Consider the following 14,101-nt stretch of genomic DNA (forward strand, 5'->3'; position numbering starts at 1 on the left):
GCTTTACCCCCTTTCCTCTAGCACAGTTTCCTACAGCTCAGACAGACTTAGTCATAGAACACTCAACTTCGTATGAAAGGATAATTTTCTAATCAACAAAGTCTTCACAGCACAACAAACTTTCTCACAGTTCAGCCCATATACTGTCCATATTTAGCCGTCATATGGCCACTTGACCCTTACTCACACCAAGATGAAGATGCCTTCATGCTGACGAGGAGCTTTTTGCAGTAAGGAGTTAGGTTAATGCAAGCAGAAAGTAGGGTATTTCGATTTTCATTGTTGCATTCAACCATTAAAAAAGTAAGGCACACTGTTTTCTACTCTTACTGAAGGATTGCCTTTTCTTTATTGTGTAATATTTGCAATTATACTGCATTAAAGTGCAAAACATGTGGAGTCCAATTGTGTGCAGCATACATTCAGGTGGATTCTTCAAAACATAGGCTACACTTGATCTAGAATAGCAACCAACAGAAAAGAAAATGACCATGTGCTACCCTTACCAATTAACATTTCCTGCAGGACCCCTTCTCAAATTATATACAAATTGTCCCTGCTGACAAACATTACTGTAAATAATACAGCTACTATACATGAATTATATATTACATTTCTGATTGCATAAAATAAGAATTGCCCTTCGTGCCATAATAGAATGTGCATTTTAGTTTGCAAACCTTTAAACAGTGCTCATAATATATTCACAAAATAAACGAGTTCAGAAGTTCTGTAATGCACCATGTCAAGACATGGAGACCAACTTGTGGAGATTCAGCCATCTGCACATGTTGTTCACAAGAATGTGTCTTCAGCGTGTGAAAGGTTTCTTCAATACACAGACTTCATTTCTTCCTCAAAAGCATCTTTGCAGTAGTTTTTTCACCGCCACCTAGTGCTCCACTGAAATATACAAGAGAATATAAACACCTGTTAAAAACTGAAATCAATTAGAGATCAATTAAAGTCTAATCATGTGATTTCAAGCATTACCTCAGCTAATAATATAATATGCATAAGGCAATGTACCTTCAATAACAAAGATAGATTCTTGAAAAACTAACATTGATCTAGGTTTTTAGACCGAGAGGGAAGGCAAAATGAGAGGCCCCTCAACTAAAGGTCCGTGGCTCGTAGTAGGACTAATAATTCAAAAAATATCCCTTTGGAATCTGTCAGCCACAACTGTTTTTCTTCAACCATTCAATCTAGCATTCACCACCATAATATCATACATTTTTCAGTAACTCCCTCAAAATTAGAGGAGTCAAGTGTTACAAAATGGCAGTAAAGATCAGAATATTTTGCAAAATCTTTATACAACGGAAGCAATATCTAAAATATGCACATTGAACCAATTCACTATCAAATCTTCAATTGAAATGTATATATAATATATACAGAACACACCAAAATTCATATGCAATAGAAAGATTTTCAAAGAGGTCGTGAACACACAACTGTTATATCGGTCTTTCTAATTTATCTACAAATAGGACACATGATTGTTCTTAAAACCAGCATTTATCGTATCCTCATGTTCCTCAGATTTAGCCCAACACGAACTTTGATGCATTTGGGTGCTCAACAGAACTTGACCACCTTCTGAAGGACAACATGATATCTCTTATATGCAGATGCCTAGTGTTAAAGTATACGTGCATAAAAACAAAGAACCCACAATAAAAATATTCACATAACAATAGAGTTATTCTTTTTAAAGAATTACATTTTCTAAACACAACCTTAAATCAGCACAACCATTAAACCAAAAAGTATTTGGGTCACTGCATTCACTCCATCCATCACATGAATCTTGCAATCACTGCTATTTTCCTTATGACAAATGTCTTCCTTATAATAACCTTGGACTCCAAACCACTTGCATATACAGTGATCATATTGGAACGTACTTGACTCACCAAACGAAAGTGATAGTCTTTCGTATGCAGTTGGTTCAGTTATCAAAATCCAGTCTATTGGGTTGAGCCCAAGTATTTATTTAAAAAGGTCCTCAGTGTCACAAAATGGACCCACTCACTAAAGGGAATACAAAGGTAGATTTTATATTTATGAAATCACCTTTATTGCAACCTTGTAAGTACCATACCTTTTAAATAGTATCTAATCACTCCAGGTGTCCTACCTTCAGTTCATGTAGCATCACCGACTTAATCAGGCTGAGGGACCACTGTAATATGTAGTTTTTCCCGATAGCATTCTTTCCTTTGCTGTCCCAGCAGCACAGGATTATTCAATTCACAAGCCACTAGGTTTGCCTGTATCTTAGATGAAGACCTTGCAACCTGGAGATCAAAAGTCTCTCGGGCGGAGGTGAAGGACACATCTTTCTGAAAAAAACATGGCATACAGTCTGTTCAGAGAATCAAACCGTATAATGGAAAAATTCAATGAAGGTCTCCGTAACTGTGCAAGTCGGTGGAAACAATACTTGCAAACAACTAGTAACCCTGGAGCTTACTGTGACCAGATATGCGATGCCCGGTACCATCCCACAACAGCCACGATCATTCAGCATCAAACAGCTTCCATTCGAGAGCAGCTCAAAAGCTGGATAAATCACAGCAGCTGGGGAATCCGTCAAGTGACTGGTCAAGTTAGAAAACGAAACATTACAGGCTCTGAGAAGCGAAATGTCTTTGCAAACTAGAGACCCACTTATGCTACTTTCACAGTTTGAATTGCTGAGAAAAACTGCAGTGTAAATGTAAATGTGGGTGTACTTGTAAAGCGCACTGCAGCTCCATGGAGTATCCTGGCGCTGAAGACCGCTGGGGAACCCGTCCTGGTTTTCCCTGTGAGATGGTCCCTTTCTGAGTATCTCCAAGGTGAAACCAGGCATCCCCGGCGTCTGTGGGGGGCCGTTGTAGAGAGGAGGAAAGCTTAATGCCCAGAGTTGCAGAGTCTGTTCCCTGGTTAGAGTAGGCACTGAGGCAAGAATTATCGAGACAGTTTTGACCCTGGTCCACGACCCTGCCGCGTCGGGAATTCAACCCTGGTCCCAGGCCGTTCTCTGCTTACGGGTCTGCCACCTCTAACCAGTGGCATTTCAGCAGAACAAGGGAACCCTTAAGGTAGAACATAGGGACCTTGGGCATTACATATTCCAAAAGACAATGTTCCTTATATGGCAAATGGCATACAAGAACAAAGACCATACACTTAATAAGTAGTATGTCTTCTGTCCGTCCGGACAGGGTTTTTATTTTTCATTAAATGCAAGTAAAATGTTTCTTAGAAAGAAGGTCAAGCGGGCACAGCCGTGACCCTCAACATACAAGACACAACAACAAAGAAACAGTGGAAACAAGGCAAGAAAATCCGTCTGCGCACTTGTACCTCAGTAAAGCAGACTTAAAGTGTACAGAAAACCGTTACTTTATCACTCATATCCCAAAAGTGAGACACTGAGATAGCCAATTTTAGATTTTTTAAAGTCAAATGTGTAGCCAGATTGCGAACCCCACAATTATTTTGTTCATTCGGTTAGAGTGTTTCAATAACTAGTAGCAGCTGCTACCAGACGAGGGGTGGTGTGGCGGAGGGAGACAATTAACATAAAAAAAATCTTACCTCAGAACGGCAATTTCCTCTTCCTTTCTGCAGTCCGGTGGCAGCCGGAAGCACCTGGCACACAGGCTCCCCTGAGCCAATCACAATGCTGCAATGCAGTGTTTGGATTGGTCGGAGCACCGTGGATCGGAGGTCAGACTCTTAACAGAGCCTTTGCATGTTCCTGTGTAATGCAGCCTGGTAGAAATATGCAAAGTGAGCATTGACTGTTTCCAAGAGGGACAGCCAAACAGTTGATGCACACTTTGGGAGTGAACACAATTCCTCCCCTGCCAGGGCCACCTCTTCCCCATACAGGCTGCTGACTGCATGCAACAGGAACAATAACAATATGTATTTTCATTAAATGTTTCGTTTTTGAACAGTGGTCAACACCACTGCCAATAACTCATCGTCCGTTAGATAAACATCTGCGTAGGACAAGGCCTCCTCACCACAATTTTGAAGAGACTCTGTTACTCTTGCAGGGAACCACCCGGGACTGTTCTTATACCTTTTGGGAAGTGTACAGAAGTCGCGTTGAGAGCCCCACAATTGTATTCCTTAATGCAGCACTGTGTGCATTTTGTACGTCAAATGTTTGTGCATGTGTTGAAATGCATGTAGTCCAAAACTAGATGGCATGAATTATCAGGTGTCATTACGGGAAACAAAGGATTATTCTTGGAAGAGGTGCAGTTTTCAATCACACCTTAGTACTCAAGTGTATCTAAGATGTCCCTGATTTGTTTTTGTGTAACGTTTTATTGGGTACTGCCTCTATAGAGTAGGAGTGGATTTTAATAGGACTTTATGGTGAGGTGACTCAGCATCCCACCCTAAGTGCGGGAGCTAGCGGTAATGCCCACCCTTGCGAATATGAAATGTTTAAGTGACTCTGGAACGAGGCCGGAGAAAGCCAGTAAAATTACACCTTCCCCCCTTGGGAAACTATTACAAACCCAGGCGGACGATCTCCTTCAGCCAAAAGGAGGTCACATCCATATATCCGGCTCTCCCAAAAATACCTTCCACTTTCCTGGGTATGTACCCCTCCATTTGGACTGTAATTTCATATAAACGATGTGGGACACTTACCCTAGTATTCGGTGTCTCCACACTGATATGTTTATTCAACGCTGCTGTCACCAGAAATTGCATCAGGTTCTGGCCAGCTATTGTTACTTCTGTTGCGCTGTCTAACACAATTCCCCGTTCAGATGCAGAGGCCAGCTACCTTTTAAATTGAGGTTTAATTTTGGGATTATCTTCTTGTGTGATCATGTACTCTGAAGTGTGTTGTGTATTTTGGCTTCTGATCTGTGGTCTGACTGTCCCTTCACTCACCAAGTGTTTTAATGAACTCAAAGGAAAGAGAAGCATGTGCATCAGTATCCGGATACCAGTAAGGTTTAATATCACTGTTCCCAAGATATTATTTTTTTCTCAGAGGGCTCCTGTTGAGGAAACCCACCCTATTGTGACGCATTCTGCTTATTTTTTGACTGTTATGCCATTTCTTTTTAGAAGAATTGGGTGGTTGCTTCGAATTATCCTTTTCAGAATTACTTTCGGGGGAACTGGGAGAGGAGGATTTAAAAATAAAAAAACAACCTATATAGAGAAAAGGGAGCTTGCGTATGACTGCTTTGGCCAGCCGCAGAGGGCCAACCAAAAAGTCAGGGCCCACAACAGAGGGTAAGCCATTCCTCCCCGACCTGCCCACCCTCCGCCCACAACCAGGCATACCGTTCTGCTTTCTTGCATCACAAGAAGCAGAAACGTAAAATGGTATTTAAAAACACCATTTTATGTTTCTACTTCTCGCACTGCAAGTAAACAGTGGGGCAACGCGCCTCTGCCCTAATGGAGGAGCTGCCCATGTTCAAAACATCTGGTATAACTGCTATTGAGGGAGTACCACAAGTTCTGGTATAAACAGCAGCAAAGACTGTACCACCCCGAGTGGTACAAATCTCTATCGGGGCAGCTATTCCCATTGGCAAGCAAATTATTAGTAGTCTGGTTTTCCTACGGGCCCTTATGGGGAAATACTGCTGCCAGCTCTGCTATCCAGAAGAACAATTGTTACTTACCTGTTAACAGGTGATTCTCCAGTATTGGTGTCTTTCATAGATTCTCTTGCTTGAATATTCCCAGTCGAAGTGGGAGTCCCACGGTAAATAAAATAGCAATAAAATAATAATAACATATGTATGCAAAAACATAACACATAAAATACACACAAAAAAATGGTAGTAAATACCCAGACATAATTCCCACATAGGAATGCATGGTAGAGAGAAAAATCACTTGTACATATTCCTGTCATTATGTTAGTCCAAACTACAGCCAATCAGGCGCCAGCACCCCTCCAGAACCATCTCCTCAGAGCTCAGTCCCTCAGATTTTCATAGCACAAGAGTGACAAAAGAGTCCAAGAAGAGAAGAGAGCCTCTGAGGGGAGGTGGGTGAGTCGCATGTAAATCTCTGAAAGACACCAATACTGGAGAACCACCTGTTTACAGGTAAGTAACAATTGTTCTTCTCCAGTATTAGGGTGTCTTTCATAGATTCACATGATTGAATAGAATAGTGAGCAGGAGTGACCAATCAAAGCTCGAATCAGCCATGCGAAATCATGGAAGAAAGTCAAAGAGACATAATATAGCCATGCAAGTAATAATAACCACATAAAACCATAATGGAAGAGTGAAGACAGAGGCTCACCTAGTTAAAAAGATTGTGAAGCACTGCTTGTCCCACTGCAGTTTCTGCTTGGTTTATGGCATCCAGGCAGTAATGTTTCGTGAACCTGTGCCTGCTGGACTACGTAGCTGCTCTGCAGATCTGATAAAGCAGCACACAAGCAAACCGGGCAGTAGAGGATGACATCGCCCTGGTGAAATGAGCCCTCACTGAAGACTGCAAAAGTTTGTTTCTTAACAGGATGCCCTTGGCGCATGCTTCCAAAGGCAATGAACAGTTGATCGGACTTGCGAAAGGGGGGCCGTCCTGTTGATGTAAAATTTATGGCATCTTTTAATGTCCAAGGAATGTAAGAATTGTTCTGCCGGAGATTGAGGACCGTCAAAGGATTTTTTCAAGAAAACTGGTTAATTAATATGGAAATCCGTGGGCACCTTAGGCAAAAAGGTTGGATTGGTGCAAAGCACTACACAGTCTGATTTGAATTGGAGAAAAGGAGGCTTAATGGTGAAGGCGTGAAGATCACTCACGCGACGTGATGAGGTCAGAGCAAGGAGAAGGGCTACCTTCCAGGTTAGAAACTTTAAGTCAGTCTTGTGGATAGGCTCGAATGGTGCCTTCATTAGTTGATCCAATATGACATTGAGGTGCCAGATAGGAGGAGGACGCCGAATAGGTGGGAACTTCCGGAATAGTCCTTTGAAAAATTGGTGGATGACTCGAAGAAAAGAGCAAGGAGGAACCATCCTGATGGAAACGAGAAATTGCCGCCAAGAAAACGCTCAAAGTGGACTGGGAAAGCCCTGATTGAGCCAGTTGCAAAAAGAACTGAAGCAGCTGAGCCGGAGTGGAATGAATAGGATGAATATTAGCAGCTGCGCACCAATGACAGAATCTCTTCCACTTGAGCTTGTAAGCGAGAATGTCTCTGCAGTCTGGTGAAATATTCAAATGGGCAAACTCAAGGTCCAGGCCGATAATTTCAGGGAGGAGGGGTCCGGATGGCAAATCTGACCCTCGTCCATCGTGAAGAGATCCGCTCGAGGATGAAGGAGGATGGGCTTGCACTGGGCTAAAAGAAGCAGCTCCGAGAACCACGCTTGACAGGGCCATCTGGGGGCGATCAGGAGAATGTGGCAAGGCTGTCTCCACATATTCCACAACACACAAGGCACCAGTGGAATCGGAGGAAAAGCGTAGGCAAATAGATCGCATCAGTTCATCGAAGGGTCACTCCCGCACGACCCGTGGTGGGGATGCCAACTTGCGTAAGATGGGCATTTCCGGTTCTCCGGGGTTGCAAAGAGATCCAAAGACTGATGACCCCACCATCGAAAGACTAAGTCGAGAGTTGGTTGATGTAACTCCCACTCGTGGGTCGACGACTTGTATCTGCTTAGGGAATCCGCTAGGATGTTGGAGATGCCTGGAAGATGAACTGCAGTCAGGGTAACCTGATAGCTGGCTCAGTCGATCTGGGACTGTGCACTCAGTTGAGACAAGAGTGGAGATTTGGCTCAACCCTGCTTGTTGAGATAGTGCATACTGGTTGTATTGCCCGTCTGGATAAGCACAGATTCTCCCTGAATCAGAGGATGGAACCACTTGAGAGCCAGAAAGATGGCCATCAACTCCAGCCTGTTGATGTGCCAAGAGCGTTGAAGCAGAGTTCCACTTGCCTTTTATAGACAGCCCTTGAAGGTGTGCACCCCATCCTTCTAAGGAGGCATCCGTTGTCAGAGTGAGTTCTCGAGTGGTGGAAAGGAAAGAAGTCCCTGCTGCAAGGTTGGATGGCTGCGCCCACCACTTGAGAGCCGCCTTCATGCGAGCGGTTACACTGACTAGGTAGTTGAAGGAACCAGTGACCTGACGCCACTGTCCATCCAATTCCTCTTGAATGAATGGGGAGAGTCCATAGCCTGCAGTGTGGGATCAGCGAAATGCATGATGCCATCGCCAGAAATGACTTCACGATCCGGACTGAAACGGACTGTTTTGCACAAAGCAGTGAATCTTTAGTTGGCACTCTTGAGACACGAATGCCTTGGCTAGTGTTGTGTCCAAAGTGGCTCCCAGAAAGTTCCTGCAGGGAGCTGGGTCTACCTGGGACTTTGATATTGATGGAAAGGCCGAGGGAGCGAAACACGTCCTGACAAAGTTGAGTGTCCCGAAGTAGCTGGTTGCGAGGCTGCGATTTGAGGAGGCATTCGTCCAGATATGGACACGCTGGAGACACAGGTAAGCCACCACTGGAGCTAATACTTTCGTGAAGACACGAGGGGCGGGTCGTAGGCCGAAAGGCAGCACCCTGAACTGGTAGTCTCTCCATCCCACCCTGAAGCTCAAGTACTTCCGATGCCGTAGAAGAATTGGGACATGGAAGTAAGTGTTTTGGAGGTCGATGGTGGTCATGAAGTCGTCCACGCAAGATCTCTACGAGTATAAGCATGCAGAAGGTTTGGCGTTTGAGATACTTGTTTAGTGCTCACAAATCCAGGATCGGACGCCAGTCTCCTGTCTGAAAAAAACGTGAATAGAATCCCTTCCCTCTTTAAGCCTTGGGAACCACTTCAATTGCACCTTTTTGGATCATAATAAGAATTTGCTGGAAACGCTCCTTGGAGGTGGGCCATAGGCAGGCTGGATGGTGGAGTGGGAGGAGGAATCTTTACTAACTCCAGAGCATGGCCCTTTGCTGCAATGTCCAGGACCCAACGGTCCAAGGTGATTGAGGACCATTGAGAAGAGAACAGGAAGATTCGACCTCCAACTTTTGGTAGAAAAGGCAAGTCATTGTAGTTTGGAAGTGGATCCTCTATAGGAAGACTTCCCCCCGGTAGGATTTTGAAGACTGCTGACGGGAGGACTGCTGTTGTTGAATATCGTTGTGATTACCTTGGTGGTAAGGAGCAGTATTGAGTGGATCCACAGCGAAAAGTAGAATAGGTGCAGCATCCGTGTGCACCACGAAAAGGCTGCCTGCGGAACTGTAAAGTTCCTAAAGAATGAGCAATGTCAGTGTCTTTCTTGATTGTCTGCAGTGCCTCGTCGACATGTGCACCAAAAAGCGACTCGCTATCATATGGCATATCCAGGATCTTCGCCTGTACCTCCTGGCGAAAAGGAAGTGGAGCGCAACCAAACTTGCCGTCGCAAAACAGCTGCCTCAGCAAGCTGACGGAAGCCAGTACAAGCAATATCAACAGCGCAGTCGATAATCTCCTCCGACGTTCTCTCACCTTCTTGAAGAATTTAAGGCTTCTGCTTTGGAGGGCTCCGTGACATGGGCCACAAGGACAGACATGTCTGACCACATCTGGCAGTCGTAGCGCCCTAAAATGGCTAAAGCATTAGCCGCTCTCACAGTAGTAGAGGCCATCGTTGAAAATTTGGGCCCAATAGCGTAAAGGCGACGACCTTCCCGATCAGGAGGAGCTGTAATAGGTGAAGTCTGGTTTCTGGAGAGAAGCTGAGCAGCATGGGCGACCACCGAATCAGGCTTTGGTTGCACAATCAGGCACGCTGGAGAACCAAAGGGCGCTTTATATTCGAGGCGAGGCATTTGTGCGGGTATGGAATTTGGCGTTTGCATTAATTTTACCCACTCACTCCAGATGAAGTCATGATGGGGGAACGTATGGACTTGTTTAACTCCATGGCTGCTAAGACAATTCCACTCCTGTGCTGGAAATTGCTATTTTACATTGTTTCATGACGCGCTGGGCTAGTCCTCAGCGTGCGAGGAGGCTACACCATGACGAGCCCAGCTCGTCATCAGCGTGGAAGGGGTTAAATGGTTGATTTTTGAAGTCGTAGAGAAAACAGTCCTCCTCTCTCTGGACTGTGGGCAGCTTAAAGAGTTGAGCCGCTCTATCCATCAGTTGATGAAATCTTGCAATGTCCACTGGAGGAGAATCCCCTGGCGTCACAGGAAGGGGGGGGGGGGGGACGGCATCTTAATTTGGTAGTTGTCCCACTCAGCCATATGACTGGCGTCATCATCATCGTGAACCTCACCATCCTCATGTTCTGGAGGAACGTCATCATAGTCATCAGCATAAACTGTAGTGTGTATCTGAACAGACGTCTGAACCAGAGGAGACGGCGTTGGTGGTTGTGGTAGTGGAGCAGCAGCAAGAGCTGCAACAGACGCAGGAGCTGTAGGCACCGGTGAACCCTGTTGAGATGTCCAGAAACGACAGTTGTAATCCTCCAACATGTGCTGTAGATTGGAGATGAGCGAAAATAATGTTCTTCATCATCCTCACCATAGTCCTGGCATTAAATAACCAAATCAGTAGGACTGCGTGTCGCCCTGAGTCCTGCTCTGAAACGGTGTCAAAAAAGGGCGATGGAGGCTGTGGATCACTTGGGATGGACAACTGGTCAACAGGCAACTTGCGACGTTGGTGCAGAGGGTTGACAGTGAAGGAACAAGACCCAGAGGAAGAAAGCGGCACCAAAGGTAATAAAGCTGAAGAAGATGCAATCGTCGTCGAGGAAGTCGTCGGCAGAGCAGACGACGATGATGGCATAGGACAAATTTGTCGTCGACAAAACCACCGTCCATGGAGCACTCGAGTGAGAAAACGACAACATTTTCTTAACTCTCGTCGACGAAGATTTTGCTGACGACAAGAGTTTTTTCTTAGTCGATGATGAAGCAATAGGTATCATTTATGAAACAGTCTTAAAACTGAGGGATACCTTCGTCGACATGGATGACGTAGATGTTGCAGTCATCGACGAACCGGAAGCAGATGTCCTCGCCACAGTCGTCGTCTAGCCGGAGACGGCAGATCTCGTCATCGGGACAATAGTCGAAGCTCCCGTGGACGAAGAGACATGCTTTTTATCAGAAACATGATGGGAAGAAGCAGTAGACTACCGAGTCAGGTCTTGTGGGCGTGAATGTAGCAGGAGGAGGTGAAGACACCGCAGGAGCCACAGAGAGAGAACGTTTTTTCAGGAATGAAGAAGGCAAATCCTGCACACTGCTACGTTTTGAGGCTGCTTTAGAATGTCCTGACACCAGGCTCTCTGTCAGAAAGTGCTGAATCCTTGTCTTTAAGTCTTTGAAGCCACAGGAGGAGACAGCCTTCCCTGTCTTTTAGGGTCTTAGTTGAAAAGGTTCTGCAAAATTTACATTTGCCAACCTCATGGTTGGGATAAAGACAGTAAATACTCTTCTTCTGGGGATCTTCAGAGTAAAGCTGCAGCTTCCCACAAGAAGAACAAGGTCTAAATAAAAACTTCTTACTTGAAAACATGCTGAAAATCACAGGAAAACCAGAATAAGTTGAGAAAACTGAGCATAGCTCAGGGAGACTCCTTTCACATTACATGCTGTAGAAAATCTGAGGGACTGAGCTCTGAGGAGAACGTTCTGGAGGGGTGCTGGTGCCTGATTGGCTGTAGTTTGGACTAACATAATGACAGGAATAGGTTACAAGTGTTTTTTCTCTCTACCATGTATTCCTATGTAGGAATTATGTCTGGGTATTTACTACCTTTTCTAGTGTGTATTTATGGGTTATGTTCCTACATACATATGTTAGTATTTGATTGCCATTTTATTAGCCGTGGGACTCCCACTTCGACGAAGGGGAATATTCAAGCATGTGAATTTATGAAAGACACCCTAATACTGGAGAATGGCATTTGCTCACATTTAGTGGGCATTCTTTCCGTAATCATGTTTCGTGTTTGTGGGCTGATATTTGTCGAAGTCATTTGAGGTGGACCAGCTTGAGTAATCCTTGCAGATTGAATTGTTAGTTTTTGCATTACGAACTGTATAAGATTTCTGTATAGTTTTACTACATCTCTGTAAAGTGTTCATAATTCTGCTGATTTCAATGCATCAATCTCTGGATGTGGTGTGTAAGCAGCTAGGACCGGCAAAGTTGCTGCATCTCGGCTGAGCAGGCATAGTCTCACATTTTCTGTGATGAGGATGTGAGCTCTTGGTTTGTTAACAGGACTTCCACGTCCATGTATGGAAAGTATTCTTCAGGGGTCTTATCATCAATGTAGTTATGGAACAAATGTGTGCGTGCATCGGCAGGTGGAAACTTGACCCAAGAATAGAAAAACTGTTTTGAATGCCTCATGCGCCTTAATCATGAAGGTAACATTACCACCCATTGCCGGGAGGCAGTATTAATTTCATAGCAAGTACATGTCTGCTATTTTCTGTAATGTTAAGAGCACCTTCATGCTCTTCCTCTGCATTCACAATGCCATTTCCACTGACAGATATTGTGGGAGGAAGTAGTAAGGAAAAGAGAAGGTTTTGCACAGTGAAGTGAACAGCAATCCTTCAAGCTTTAAAAAACCTACAACCTATACACCTATTCAGCTGCGGTGGATTTCCCTTTCTACTCCAGACGACTCTGGTTAAATGTGAGGAGGAGTCTGAGGAAGCACGACTGAACTATTCAGATCGGACCATTCAATAAGAACCAACGTTGGCTGTGTCACGTCTTGTAGCTTCTAATAATACATAGAATCTGTGAGTTTGTGGGTAACAAAATAAGGGATTGGTGTCTAGACTGATTCCGGAACCCCCCAGCCTATAGACTGGCTAGATCACAGGGCCACTATAAGCCCCTTAACCTTAAAAAGGAGCAAATAGTTTCTGGCAGCCATAGAACATGACAACCCTTGACCCTTCAGGGATCGTGGCTACAGTACTTTTTGGCCAGTCAATCGTGCTTACTTAGTCTCAGAGAGATACACAGAATAAACATTTGGGATGTTTTCAAAAAGCATTTCTTGAACCAGCTTCATTCTAGTATAAAACAGACTTGCTGCAACAATCATTGGACAGAAGCAAATGTAAAAGATTGCAAGCACTAACAAAGTAAATAAAAGGTAGAGTTCTACCATGGTGCTAAAAGAGTGAATATATTTAGGCGTATATCATAAACATGACATTAATCAAGAAGATGGTGGCGTGATCCCCAGCTCCTCTTATCAGGTGCATGAATCTTAATTGGTCCCCCATCGGGGGACTTTGATTACCAGCAGAGGACCCATTAGGAATGACTGGTGCATTTGCAAGAAGCAACTGGTGAGGATAACCTGCCCTCACAATCCCGAATCATCATTGTGGCCTCAGACTGGAGCTGCGAGAGCGGCCTGCAATTTTACTGCAGAAAACCATTCCCCTACCCACCCAGTATCTCCCACACCAAGCTTAGGGGGCAGGGTATACATATACTGACCCCTTAGATCAATTTATTTGTAGGACTAGTGATTCCTTGTTGTGGTGGCAGAGAATAAGTTCTTACCCTGAGATAGTCTGGTCCAGGGATAATCCGTGGCGTAATGTACTAAGTGTGTGTCTTCATTGCTCAAAAACTACAGAACGGATTTACAACAAGCACACTTTAAGGAACAAGAAATGCGTTACTTACCTAACTGCAGTTATCGAGTATCGGTATCATTCATAGATTTACATGCCTGAATCATTCCCAGTCATCGGGATGTGAGTCCCTGGTACATAAAGTAATGTCCCATTAGGCAGAGTACTAGGCCTAAGGCCTTACATTAGTAACTTATCCATGTCCCGGAAGTAGTTCGCGGGACCATACTGAGTCGTTTAGACTATTGTAATGCGCTACTTCTGGAGGCCCCAAAAAATCTGTTGGGGAAGTTACAACGGGTGCAGAATATGGCTGCCAAGTTGGCTCTCTCGCCCTAACTTCAGCTCTTCCACTCTAGCTTTAAGGGACCTACACTGGCTGCCGGTGCACCTGCGTGTATTGTTTAAAGCGGCGTGCCTGGTGTTTAAGGCGGTACATCGACAGGGCCC

General features: G+C 44.6%; 1 protein-coding gene across 4 annotated transcripts in view; it reads right to left on the bottom strand.

Moving 5' to 3' along the window:
• Positions 1-320: 320 nt before the first annotated feature.
• Positions 321-14,101, bottom strand: part of LOC147701388 (uncharacterized) — a 77,507-nt gene continuing 63,726 nt past the window's right edge. For all 4 annotated transcript variants that reach the window (XM_086928644.1, XM_086928642.1, XM_086928643.1 and 1 more), the window contains exon 3: positions 321-903. The gene's annotated coding sequence lies outside the window, so the exon portion shown is untranslated. The remainder of the gene's footprint in view (positions 904-14,101) is intronic.

Source organism: Lissotriton vulgaris, chromosome 7 (assembly GCF_964263255.1).
Source record: "Lissotriton vulgaris chromosome 7, aLisVul1.2, whole genome shotgun sequence".
In the NCBI taxonomy this organism is placed as follows: Eukaryota; Metazoa; Chordata; class Amphibia; order Caudata; family Salamandridae; genus Lissotriton; species Lissotriton vulgaris.